We start from the raw sequence: 14,481 nt of genomic DNA on the forward strand, positions 1-14,481 counted from the left end.
CGGCTTCTGCTTCCCAAGTAGCCTCTTCCTCAGTGTGATGTATCCACAGTACTTTCACAAGCGGGATAACTTTACTGCGCAATACTTATTCTTTCTTGTCTAGGATATGCGTCGGTCGCAGTACATAAGTAGCATCTTCACTCAACTGTACCTGCTCCCATTTGATAATGTGGGAAGGATCAGGAACGTATTTCTTCAACATCAATACATGAAATACGTTGTGCATGCCCGCGAGTGGAGTGGGCAAAGCGAGGCGGTGTGCTACCATACCCACTCGGTCTAGAATTTGGAACGGACCAATAAATCGTGGCGTGAGTTTTTCCTTCTTGCCAAATTAAATGACCCCCTTCTTTGGGGAAACCTTTAGGAATACATGGTCCCCAACCTCAAACTCTAGTTATCACCGCCTCGTATCAGCGTAGCTCTTCTGTCTGCTCTGGGCTGTAAGAAGTCGATGCCTGATAATGTCGATCTTCTCTAAGGTCGCCTATACTAAATCTGGGCCAATCAAACTCTTCTCGCGAACTTCTACCCAATAATGTGGTGCTCGATATGGACATCCATACAATGCTTCGTAGGGAGCCATGCCAATACTCTCTTGAAAGTTGTTATTATAAGCGAACTCGGCATAGGGAAGACAGTCATCCCAACTGTCTTTGAAGTCAAGCACACATGCTCACAACATGTCTTCTAATACCTGATTTACCCGTTCCATCTGCCCATCAGTCTGTGGGTGGAACACGGTACTGAACTTTAGTTTCACACCCATTGCTTCTTGGATAAGAGTACAGAAGATAGATGTGAATCGAGTGGCTCGATCCGACATGATCTACATAGGAACTCCATGCAGACGTACTATCTCCTTAATAGATAGCCTGGCCAAATTGTCTGCTGAGTTTGACACTCTAATCAAGAGAAAATGAGCTGATTTCATCAATCAGTCCACAATCACCCAAATGGAGTCATGTCCCTTCCTCATCTTCGGCAACCCTAAAATGAACTCCATAGAGATGAAATACCATTTCCATTCAGCTATAGGCATGGGCTAAAGTAAACCAGGAGGTCGACGATGCTCGGCCTTGACCTGCTGGCACGTGAGGCAACGGGACACAAAGTCTGCTATGTGGGCCTTCATGTTATCCCACTAGTACGAACGTTTCATGTCTTGGTACATCTTCGTATTGCTAGGATGCATTGTCATTCTCAAATTGTGAGCGACTTCTAGAACTTTCTTTCTCAAGTCATGAAGATTCGGGATGCATAGGCGGCCATGATAACGTAATCCCCCATCTGAACCAACTCTCCATTTGGACTCTTCGCTGTTGGTTGCTTGCTCTCTCACCTTCATCAACCATTCATCTTCTCTCTGGGCCACAATAATTCGGTCATCAATAAGTGGCTATAAGTGGATGTGTGCGATGCTCTCAAATGACTCCTCTACTGCAAGTTTTTACTCAAACTCTTACACAAATTCCACCAAGTTTCTACAAATGCTATCGTCTTCTTACGGCTCAATGCGTCTGCCACAAGGTTGGTCTTGCCAGGATGGTAGGAGACCTCAAACTTAAAGTCTTTCAAGGTTTACATCCATCATCGTCGCCTCATATTCAGGTCTCTCTACGTGACTATGTACCTGAGGCTCTTGTGGTCGCAAAAGAGCTCGAACTCCTCTCCATAGAGGTAATGTCTCCAGAGCTTTAATGCAAAGATGACAGTCGCCAATTTCATGTCGTGCGTAGGGTAGTTCTCTTCGTATTTCCTCAACTGTTGCTATGCATAAGCAATCACTCTATCCTTTTGCATAAGAACACAATCCAAACCAACATGAGAGGCATCAGTGTAAATGGTATATCCGACCCCCTGCTTTGGCAATACTAGCATGGGTGCGGACGTCAACTTGTCCTTCAGTTCCTAAAAGGCTACTTCTGCCTTCTCATCTAGGCAAACTTGAGATCCTTTCGAGTGAGCTGCGACAACGGTCTGACTATCTTGGAAAAGTCCTTAATGAATCGACTATAATAACCTGCCAAGCCGAGGAAACTCCTCACTTCAGTAACCGAACTAGGCTACTCCTAGTATTGAACTGCGGTCACCTTATCAAGGTCCACAGCTATTCCTTCCTTGGACACCACATGTCACGGGAACTTAACTTCTTCTTTCCAGAAGTCGCATTTCTTGTACTAAGTAAATAACTGCTTCTCCCTGAGAGTCTCAACGACTACTCGCAGGTGCTCCTCGTGATCTTTCTGACTCTTGGAGTATATTAGGATGTCATCTATAAATACGATGATGAATTGGTACAGATACGGTTGAAACACCCGATTCATAAGGTCCATGAATATGGCTGGCGCATTTGTGAGTCCAAATGATATCACAAGGAACTCGTAGTGCCCAAAGCTGGTTCTGAACACTATTTTCTGCATGTCCTCATCCCTGACACGCAACTGGTGATACCCTGACTGTAAGTCGATCTTTGAAAAATACTATACCCCTTTTAACTGGTCGAACAGATCATCTATCCTTGGCAAAGGATACTTGTTCTTTACTGTCACTTGGTTCAACCTGCGATAATCAATATATAATCGCAGTGATCCATCTTTCTTCTTCACAAACAACACAGGTGCTCCCCAAGGGGATATACTCGGTTATATGAAGCCTGATTCCAACAGACCGTTGATCTGTCTCCTCAATTCCTCCATTTCACATGGAGGCATGCAATATGTAGGTAGCGAAATGGGTGTCGCATAAGGCACAAGGTAGTTAGTAAAGTCGATCTCGCACCGAGGAGGTAGTCCAAGAATCGTCCTGAACACATCCGTGAAATCTCAGACTACAGGCGTGTTCCCAAGTGTTGGTGTAACGCCCTGAAATTCGGGGGTCGAGCATAACTCAGCTCCCGAGTTCCAAAACATCACTTATGCAACATATTTAACGATGGATGTATGTTGACTGTATTAGTGCATAAAACATGGAATAGATTAAGCGAAAACACAGATATAATTCAGGGATAAGTGAATAAAGCAAGCGGAAGACTTATAGAAAAATATGTGTACAAGTGTAAATCCCTGAAGTACATATACAAGCCAGGTCGTATGAAAGTGTTATTTAACAAAATTATAAGTATCAAGTTACATCATTTAAATTCTCAAAAATAATCCCAGAGTCCCGCGCATCAGACCAAGGCTCGCTAGAACCCGTCTGAAAACTGCATATAAGAGAAGGCAGCCTCATCATCATCCATCTCCCGCTCTGCCTCAGAAGTCACATCAACATCTGCAACATCAGAACCTAAGACAGAGTCTAGTGGGTGTTTAACACTGCCCCAGAAACGTGGGAGTGAGTGATCAACTCAGTAGAACAATAAGGTACTAGTTAACATGTTATCAGTTTAATCAAACAGTAATGATAAAGCAGAATAATTAAATAAATCCTAAATACTCTTGTTAATGCAAGGATGTATGCAATATGATGCGTGCCCTCACGCGTACACCCTCAGTGTCTTCATCTTACATTACGCATGACATCGCCTCAAAGTGCGCCACATCTACAAAGCACATGCAAATGCGGTGCATGGATATGATTACCAAGTTGTTATTAGTCCATTTCACACAGCCGGATTGGGAAGCTAAGATACCTTCCTCATATCACCATCCAAACAGTGATCCATTCTAGGGTCGTCAATCCTAGTCGTCACATACGATCATATATTTGAGGTCGTAGCAAAGGGCTCGTCACCAATCAATGCATGCCTTTCATACCTTTACTACCATAGTTCGGCTTGTCACCTCCTTGCGGTATCCAGGTATGCTCGAGGTCACTACAAAGGGCTCGTCACCAATCAATGTAGGCCGACAGCACGAATATAGTGTCCCATACCACCATAATCGGCTCACGAGTTTAGTTGCTCACTGGTTACTACGGGGAGGCTCGTCACCCCAGCGTAGGCCGACAGCTCGACCACGGTGTCCCATACCACCATGTCCGACTCATGAGTCTTAACGGATCAAGGTACCATGGTTATTAGGATTTCACTGGTAAGTTCGGTACCCTAGATCCAAGCAGTAGCGTCCATACATGGTGAACACACATCGGACAATCGGGTTACTTAACGAACTCGACTAGCATGAGCGCACATTGAATTGAACGACATAAAGTGCGCAAACACTCCGCGTGGCCAAACCACTGTCGACAACTCTAATACGACTCGGGTTCGTCTAATACGTCCTACGTGGCGAAAGCAACCTGAACCACGAACAAAGGGTCAATTACCGATTTCCTGGACTAATGCATAGTCCCAAACACCTTACACTACAACAGATATTCATGTTGAATATAAAACAGTAATGGAGCAACAACTTAAATCATGGTACATACGCATCTGAAGAATATCAACTTAACATAAATGTAAGCATATGAAATACTTGAATTTAAATAACATGGAATGTAACTTGCATAAAGGAAATCATGCACATCAATAGGAGTGTTGAGAATTAATTCTCAACGCCCACAATTAGTGTTATAAGTTACACTTTAGATCATTCAGGCATTTCTACAAACACTTAGAATACATGGAACAACATACATGACGTATGTTGAAAAACAAGCATTTGGACAATTCCTTTTACCAAGGAGTTGTCATACACATATCTAGCATACATACACGACAAATAATCATGGCAAACACCGGTGCATATTTTATACGTATACGGTACTTTATACATACACATAGAATACACAAATCTCAATATAACACATGCATATCAGGAAAGGAACGTAAACACAACATTTGGCATGTGAAATCTCATCCATAACAAGAATAAATCATTAACTGGCATTGAAAGCCTTGAAAACCATAACCTATACACTTAAAGTCCGCACCTTAAGCCAGAAAAGAACACTGAACTGATTTAGACGAGTTGTCTTTGTCAACGGTGACAGAATACCCTAAAACAAGGATAGAAATGAGATACAACAACACCAAGACTAATCTAAGCTCTAACACAGGTTAGGGTTAGATTAACTTACCCCAAAATGAACTCAGAATCGTCAGAATAACGATACAAAGTGAAGGTTCGAGGATGAAGAAGAACAAGGAAGAATCTAAGATGATTCACCAACTTCTCTCTCACTTTCTCTCTCTTTTCCACTCTCTTTCCAAGCTAGGGTTGAGAAAATTCGTATGGAAAAGAGAGCTAGGGTTTAAGGACTATAAATAGGCCTCAAATTGATGAAAATAACCCCAGGGCCAAGGTATACTTAGGGTATAACCAAAACCCGACTCTCGCGATCCAACGAAGCACTTCTGGTGGGCCTATAACCACGAAAGGTCGGACTTAAGCTCATTGACTATGGATCTAGGTCAGGCTGAGTTTTCGTACCGACTGGCTCTTCAGATCAGCCGTGGCAGACCACACTCAATTCAATGGTCACCGAAACTCGATCAGGTCCACAAGCACTAGGATATGCCTGGGCCACCTTCTCTGATTAGAGGGTGAAATTGGGTCAAAATCCAACGGTCAGATAGCTTAAAATCGTCGCGTAAGCGACACGACTCAGATTTCATAAAAACATATTAAATATCCAACCGTTCTCACACTCTTCACTCCGAACTCAATCAAATCGACCCAGAACATCGCATGGACTTGATTTTTGAGGTGATGGTCAAGCCCAACTCAGTGACCGCAACTGCCTAAGATCATCGCTATCGGACTTTCAATGCGCGGTCCAGGTCCGATCCAGATCTTCCAAAAATTCTCCAGAACAACTGGATTTAATGATGGATCCCAGATTTCAGAGTAACATAGTGCTAACTAATCTACAAGTTTTGAACCATGCAGATACAATTTAAAGTGATTGATGTGAATTTCACAAGCAATCGAGTATAACGCTAATTACCCCAAAAACAACTACTTAAGGAAAGATTAGCACAAGAATTTCCAAGGTCGTTACAGTTGGACCATCAACATTCTCTAGCAAGGTAGCATAATAACAGATACGGTAGTACTAACTAACTTGAACTGGGAAAGTAAAGGTCGTGCCCTCAGATCCACGGGCTATCACCACTCTAGTATCGCAATCGATGTCTGCCCTCATCTCGGTGAGCCAATCCATACCGAGGATGACATTATAACGACACAGCAGGGCAACAATTAGGTCAATGAGTACTGTTCTTCTCCCTAAGTCTATCAAACAACCCTTACAAATCTTGGTAGTGTCTAAGAAGGTCCCTGTGGCGGTAAGGAGTCTCACCCCAATCATAGGAGTAGTTTCCATCATACTTGCATGACTGTTGCACATGATATTATTGAAATAGTGGACCCGATGTCCACTAATAGAAATACAGGTGTACCTTAGATGTAGGCAGTGGCTTCGAAGGCCAAAGGCACTGTAGCTGCTGACTCTGACGCTTCAACTGCAAGCACATGCACTCGCGCTTGCTGAGAACAGTTTGGTTGCGATGCCATAGGTTGTTGAGGTGGCCTAAATCGAGGTGCAGGTGGCCGGTAAGATGGTTGTACAAGCGGTGTTGATCGTAGAGGTAGAGCTGAGATAGCCTGAGGTAACTGACGATTGATCTACTGAGGAGGGACGAAGCCGTTGTCCCTCATCTTGATAAAGTAGTAAGTGTCAGTATAGCCCAACCCCTTGCAGTAGGTGCACCATAAATCTGATCGCCCAGGCTGTGTCGGTGGAGCCATAAGCCTGGGAGGCGAATCTACACGTGGCCTCTTACCGAGGAACGGTTTGCTCAGCAAATCAGGTCGAGGCCTAGGGCCCATGGGTACACGTGTATGAGATAGTCTGTCGCCATCCTTCTTAGTTCGCAGAGACATGTTCACTAGCTCAACATAGTTGGAAATGCTAGCGTAACACATCTTCGTACATATTTCAGGTCGCAGACCCTCAGAAAATTGCTGCATTCGCATCGACTCATCTGCTAGTATCAAAGCAGCATATCTGGCTAGCTCCATAAAGTGCTTCTCATACTCTGCTATGGTCATCCCTCCCTGCCGGAGGTGAAGAAACTCTCCCTCTTTTTTATTACGGTATGTGAGGGGAAAGTACTTCTCATGAAAGCGGGTCTCAAAAGCTTCCCAAGTCCATACATTTTCAGCAGCCACTGTCCGTAGGATACTGTCCCACCATAGATTAGCCTCTTTCTCGAACATGTACATAACCAACTCAACCTGCTTTGCCTCAGTGCAGTGTAGCAGCTTCAGCATCTTAGAGTTGCGGTCAAGCCAGTACTCGACCTCCTCGAGTCTATAAGTACCGTCAAAGGTGGGAGGTCAGAAGCGCTGGAATCACTCAAACAAGCCACTGGCATTCATGTTTCCAGTAGGGTGCACAGGTGGTGTAGGCAGGGCCACGTTCATGTTTTGGGCAAGGGCCCCCTTAATGGTGGTCCAAATCTGTTATTGTTGTTGCATAAGGAGCATCATCTGCTCCAACCCTATCAGGAGGAGGAGCCGTCTGATGCACGTGTAGCGTCAACAAGGACGCACAGTTCTGTTTCGAAACCGGTGGTGCCCTAGGTGTTGGCCCATTTGTGGGGCCAGTGGCCGGTAGAGAATCTAACATAGTCGCGTGATCCGGGCCCAAACTGGGGTCTGTGTGGCTATCACTTAGGGGAGGTGCCCCGTCACTCAATTCACCAAGTGTAAGACGCGCCGTACTCCGAGTGGCCTTTGGTGGCATTTCCTATATATAACATAGGGTGCATCATGTGTAAGATTTAGCATAACAACACTCAATTTCTCAAGCATTCTACACATTTTATAACAAAAGGAGCTTTATGCATTTCATTTAACCAAATTTGTCACAATACATGAGATGTAGTTTTATATGGATCATGACAGAAGATGCGTGTGAGCCAATCTAACAAAGTTTTAAACACTAAAACACACCAACAACTCTACCCTACTACTAAGCCTATCTAGGTTGTAACATAGAAAATAAGAAAATAAGGAAAACTCAAAGATGACTACAACATACGACTAGTCATCTGAATCTAGTGATGGTGGATGATCACCCTTGTCCTGCATATAGCATAGGAGAGTCTTTAAGGTGCGAGACACCTTCTTAAACCTTTGTTTCATGTAAGTCTAACTCTCGTCAAGCTTTTACTTTACTTCGGCCTGGGTCTCTCTGACCTCCTGTCTCAAGGCGACTTGGCTCTCCTCAAGCTAAGCCAAGCGGGCTTCTAAAGCAACTCGGTCATGATGGTTCTCTTACATAGTAGGAGGAGAGCCCCCATCAGAGTCTTGGGCCTCCTCTTCTTCTTCTTCTTCCTGCTCTTCCTCATCACTTCTCTCCTCATCACTTCCTTCCTCGTCTTCTTCATCTTCACTCCCCTCATCCTCTTCACTTTCTTCCTCTTCCTCTATCTCGCCACCATACTCATCAAGTCAGGCTTGATGCTATCGTGGCCCAATGCCCATGTTGTTGAGTGTGGTGTCATTAATGAAATGGATCGGTGCAAGCTCATCTGCGTGAAGTCTGTAGCTGAACTCATGAGTAATCTTGCATATAAATTGGCCAAATGAGAGTGAAATATCCGTCCTAACGGAGCATGTGGTCTGGATATCTATAGTTGTACGTACATAGGCAAACACAGTTTGTCTCCCTGCCCAGCTCTATATAGAAATTCTACCATCAAACGTGTGCATTCGCTGGGTTTCTCCACCTAGGACATAAATTATTTTTCAATATGTAGTGGAGTAGGCGGAAGTCAGGAGTCATCTCAGACGTTGGGAGGCAATTGCCTCTCATCCAATGGACCAGTCAGTTACAAAGAAACCGCGTGTGGTGATCTCTTTCTTGTATACTCTTGAGATTCTTCTCGCTAGCATGTACTTCTCCACGTGGAATCCTCATGATTCGGGATATCACACCAACATCGACAATGGCTTCCTGCCTTCCCACGGGGATAGTGAACTGTAGAGGCTCCAGTAGTGGGTCTCGTATGTGAGTGCAGAAGGCTCGAACAGTGCTCACACACCCACGTGACTTGCCCTCAAAATGGGACCCCACCCATCGTCCAACAGAAGGTTTATCACCAGATATAGCCCAAATAGTCTCTCGTCCACGTATGCTTCAAAGATAACTCTACGGCCTTGAAACCTACCATGAGTGATGCACGCCGACAGAGCTCTTTCGATAAGAATTTGGTGATCAAGATCCTGCTTCGTCCTTCGCTCCTGCTTAAAGCTAGTGCTAGCCTCGATGCCTCTCTGCTTCCTTGGACGGGTAGGGTGGCTAGGCCCAACTTCATTCGTGGGCGCCCTCTTCTTTCTCATGAGGGAAAGAAGCATAGAGAGGGAGAAAATTGTGACAACTAGCTCGAAAAGAGCTATGAAGTTAAGAGAGCTTGTAAGATGAGATGGGTTGGAGGATTTTGAGATTTTTGAGACACAAAGGTGGGTTTGTGTACTCAAAAGAGAAGAAATAAAGGGAGTGGGAGATGGGTTTTGATGAGGATGGTGGATGTGGGTATGTAATGAAGAAGAAGAAGAAGATATGAGAATGGAGGGGGGATTTGAGGTGTAAAATCAGGTTTTTGGAGGGATTGTAAGGGTTTAGAAGCTAGGTGAGGTGTTGAAATGAAGAAAAAAGGGACTTATAGAGGGCCCCACATGACTTTCGAGGGCCCACATGCATGCAAAGGGTCGGTGGGCCGTCGGACCAGCGATCCCGACTCCGCCCGCTGGATCGGACCGCGAGACCTCGCGGTAGGCGTGATGCCATCGCAGTCCCCTAGACCTACGGCGATGGCATCGCCCTAAGGGTGATGGCATCCCCCTCCTGGGGTGTCAGAAATGTACGGGGGACCCCCCGGGTCCCACTGTTTTGTGTCGTTTGGTCCCCCGAATCCGTTTAAGGTGGTTTCGGGTTCCATCTCCCGCATATTCATGCTTTTTAAGTTATTTGAGTGTGGAATGCGTTAAATTACCATCTAAACCCGTCGATTGATGGTCTAAAAAAGAACTGGGATCATCTCACATGATCACCGTTGCATACAGGTCATGTTCCAATGGTCAGTAATCCTACAATTATTTCTACATTTTTTTGCCCCCACCTAAGTCAAAGTATGTCAGTATGCATCGTGTTACCATTACCAGGTCTAGTTTAATCCAAATCATGCTCTGATACCAACTTGTAACGCCCTGAAAATCGGGGGTCGAGCAAAGTTCAACTCCTGAGTTCCAACGCATCACTTATGCAACATAAATAATGATGATTAAATGTTGTCCATATTAGTGCATTAAACATGAATGAGATTACACTAAAAAAACATATCATACTCTAGAGATGATTAAATTTAGCATGCAGAAGACTGTGATAAATATATAAGGTATATGAGTGGTTACAAATCCCTAGAGTATTATCGTGTCACCAGGCTGAATATATACATGTTTGTTCCAAAATACACAAAATAATAAAGTGTAATGTCCCACTAATTCATGTCCCTACAATCCCGTCGATTAGTACATGGTCTACATAGACTCGCTTGATAGCTGCATATAAGACAACTCCTCCTCATCCTCGTAGAAGTCAGGCTCCACTTTGTAAGCCTCGCCATCATCTGCAGCTAAAATAGAGTCTGGTTGGTGTTTTAAAACACCGTCCCATAGTGGGAGTCAGTGATCAACTCAGTGGTGCTAAGGCAAAGGTTAACATGTTATCAATTCAGTCAAGTAGTGATGATAAAATAGTACAACAATAACATCGTAAGTACTCTTGTTAATGCGGGAATGATATGCTATAATGATGCATGCCCTCGCCTACACTCCCTTAGTGACATCATCTCACGATCATGCATGGTAAACTCCCTAAACGTGTTCTTCCTCGCCAAAGCACATGCAATGTGGTGCATGGTCGTGTTAGCTAAGTAATTTATTTAGGCTTATTCATACAGCAGATTCGAGAAGCTAAGGTACCTCCCTTTATATCATTTACCCAAACGATGATTCATCTAGGGTCGTCAATCCTAGTTAATCACGTACAATAGGCAAGTTATAGGGCAACATCACCCCCGATTTAAAAGTAGTGGATACGCAAGTTTAGGTCACTACAGGAGGCTCATCACCTCGGCGTAGGCCTAGTTTATATTCGAGGTCACTACGGGAAGGCTTGTCACCTTAGCGTAAGCCGACAGCTCGAACAATGTCCTATACCACCGTATTCAGCTCACAAGTTTGGGTTGCTCACTGGACACTATAGGGAGGCTCATCACCCCAGCATAGGCCGATAGCTCGACTACGGTGTCCCATACCACCATGCCTGGCTCATGAGTCTTAGCGAATCATGGTACCAAGGTTGAAACGGGCTTTACATTGGTAAGCAGTAGTATCCATACATGGTAAACACACAATAGGCCAATCAGGTTATTTTTCAAGTTCGATTTGTACGAGCGCACGTTAAATTGATCGACATGAATCACGTAAGCACTCTACGTAGCCTAACCACTGTCGACAATCACCATATGACTCGAATTCTTTGAACGTGTCTAACATGGCAAAACTAGTTCGGCCACTCGATTAGGAGCCATTACCAATTGCCTAAACTAAGTGGTAGTCCCAAACATACTTAAATGTAATAGGGAATCACATATGTTACTCGTATTCACATTTAACAAATAATGCAAACATGAATCTCATTTAAGCATTTTTATTAAACACATTTGATAAGTTAACATGTACATGCATTTCATCCACAAATCATATAGTGACAATTTGCAACACAAAAGAAAAACGAATCATATGACTAAGGAAACTAAGAATCCTGTCTCAATACATTTAATGTACAATTCATCAACAAAATGTCATTCAGACATTTTAACAAACACTTAGACTACATAATACTACATACATGAACTAATCTAGTTATAGCATATATTATGACAAATCATTTCATAAAGGAGTTGTCACACATACAACAAACATGTATTCTAGGTTAATAGGCATGGCCAGCATAAATCATCAATTCACTTTCATTCAAACATTTCAACAAACACATAGAATGCATTTTAAACTCACATATTTCACACATGTAAAGTTTATCAAACAAAACGTCATAGCTAATATCATATGGTAACAATCAAGTCAAGCATAAATCATTGCCGACATTAAAAGCCTTGAAAGCCAGAATCTAAACATTTATAGTTCGCACCTTTCATCGGTACGCTTGTTACGAACTCGGTTCGTACACCACGTATTTGTATACGGTACAACGACTACCTAAACATTGAAATAGGTTAGCTATTTTACTAGTTCCTCTATTTGGATTCCAAGAATGAGATTAGGGTTAGGATTTCTTACCCAAATCGAATCTACAATTAACGGCATAGCGATGGTGGGGTGGTGATTCAATACGAGGAGTAATGGGAGTGAATCCCGATAACGATCTCCTGAACTCTCTCTCTTCTCCTCACACTTTTCTCCTCTTTTCTCTCCTCTCTCCTAGGGTTAGGAAAATTCGTATGGAATGAGAGAGGGGTGGCTTAAGGTCCTTTTATAGGCCCAGAAGTGATGTCAATGACCCTAGGGCCATGGTATACTTAGGTTATAGCCAAAAGGCGGTTGTTTCAAGCCAACGGAGCTCATCTAGAGGTCCATTACTCGCATATGGTCTATAGAAAGTTCCCTGACAATGGATTTACACCAGGTTAAGGTTTCGGTCTGATCGGATTAGTGGATCAATCATGGATGACCTGTTTTAGTTCAACGGTCATCGCCACTCGATCAGGGCCACAAGTATACCAATGCGTGCAAAGAAATTTCCCTGATCCAAGGGTGTAGTTGGGTCAGAATCTGACAGTCTAAAACCTTAAATTTGGCCTGCAAGCAAATGGCCCAATTCACTTAAGTTTGAGTTCATTTCCTAAAGATATTCGTGTTTCTTATACACTTCGCTCCAGGCTCAAGTTATGCGTTTCTGGATACTATTTGGACTCGATTCCCGTGATGGTTGTCAAGCCCAGTAAGGTTGTCATAACCTTATAGTTTCGCAGTCATCGGACTTTCGACATGCGGTCCAGGTCTGATACGGAGTTTCAATGTGCTCCCGAGAGCAACTGGGTTTTGAGACTGATCCTTGGTTTCTGGGTAATGTTGGGTTAGTGATTCTAATGGTTTTAGGTCTTGTAGTTCATAGAGAAAGTGGTTCGAGTTAATTCTCCGATTAATTTAGTTTTGTACTTAATAAATTTTTTTCTAATTTCTAAAGGATTCGGTCCTTAGTGATTTCCGCCTGAGGTGGTACTCGGGTCTTTGTACGGATTTTTTCGAGACGTTATGTTAATTTTTTATTTTTTAGAAACTTTCCTAATCCATTTTTAGAAACTAATTTCCTTTCCTTTTTCTTTTTTTAGAAACTTACTTTCTATTTTTAGAAACTTTTCCTTTTTCTTTTTTAGAAACTAAGTTGCTTTCTTAGTTCTTTTTTAGAAACTAATTCACTTTCCTATTTCTTCTACAGGATCCCAATATAGAAACTTCTAATTTGCTAACTTCTTTCGAATTCTCTCTCTTTCTATTTCTATATTTCTTTTTCCCTCTTTCTTTTTAGATTTAAGTTAGATTCTAGAATTAAGGGCTGAGAGTGTTTCATGCCCAAGTGGGTCTGTGATAACACTCGATGTCTTTTGAGTAAAGGAGGATTGGTTGAGGGGTTATCTATCCATCATAGGATTGGACACCACTCGATATCGAAACAATTAACTAAAGTTATGACTGTCAATCAAGATCCAAATCCACCTCAACCTAGGGTTGAGGAGATCAGGATGAGAATGAGGTGCATCATGCACCCCGCCTCGTACTTTACGAGACTATTTAGAACCGGCAGAGGTGAGCACACCTTCATGCATGGTTTTTCCAAAAAATATAGGACATATAGATATCAAGCCAGGGGTCATCCAACTCCTTTCAAAATTTCATGGACTTGAATTTGAAAATCCATATTTACACATGAAAGAGTTTGATGAGATCATAGCCACTCTATATTTTCTGAACGTGTCTAAGGACACCATTAAGTTGAAGCTCTTTCCCTTCTCCTTAAAAGAAAAGGCTAATACGTGGCTGCATTTATTATGTCCATGATCTATTGGTAGATGGAACGACATGACAAGGGAGTTCATAAAGAAAATTTTCCTATATCATAAAATGAACACCCTTAGAAAATCGATCATGAACTTCGCCCAAAAGGAAGATGAAATATTCTTCCAGTGTTGGGAGTGGTTCAAGGATCTTGTTAATTTATGCCCACAACATGGTTTTGAAACTTGATGAATAACAAGTTTTTTTATATGATGGGCTGACTTTTTTCATGCGCCAAATGGTCAAAACAATGTGCAATGGGGAATTCATGAACAAAGAGGTCGATGATGTGTGTGATTATTTTGACAAGCTTGCTGAAAACACACAATCATGGGACATCTCTCCAAAATCAAGCACCACTTCTAAGCCTACTCAATCAAAGGAG

The 14,481-nt window shown here is 42.9% G+C and overlaps 1 non-coding gene across 1 annotated transcript; it reads right to left on the reverse strand.

The window, feature by feature from the left end:
* Positions 1-14,168: 14,168 nt before the first annotated feature.
* LOC131224413 (small nucleolar RNA R71) lies at positions 14,169-14,275 on the reverse strand. Its single transcript, XR_009160899.1, has one exon. It is a non-coding gene; the product is annotated as a small nucleolar RNA R71 (small nucleolar RNA).
* Positions 14,276-14,481: the final 206 nt, after the last annotated feature.

The sequence above is a fragment of the Magnolia sinica genome, chromosome 13, assembly GCF_029962835.1.
Source record: "Magnolia sinica isolate HGM2019 chromosome 13, MsV1, whole genome shotgun sequence".
NCBI lineage: Eukaryota > Viridiplantae > Streptophyta > Magnoliopsida > Magnoliales > Magnoliaceae > Magnolia > Magnolia sinica.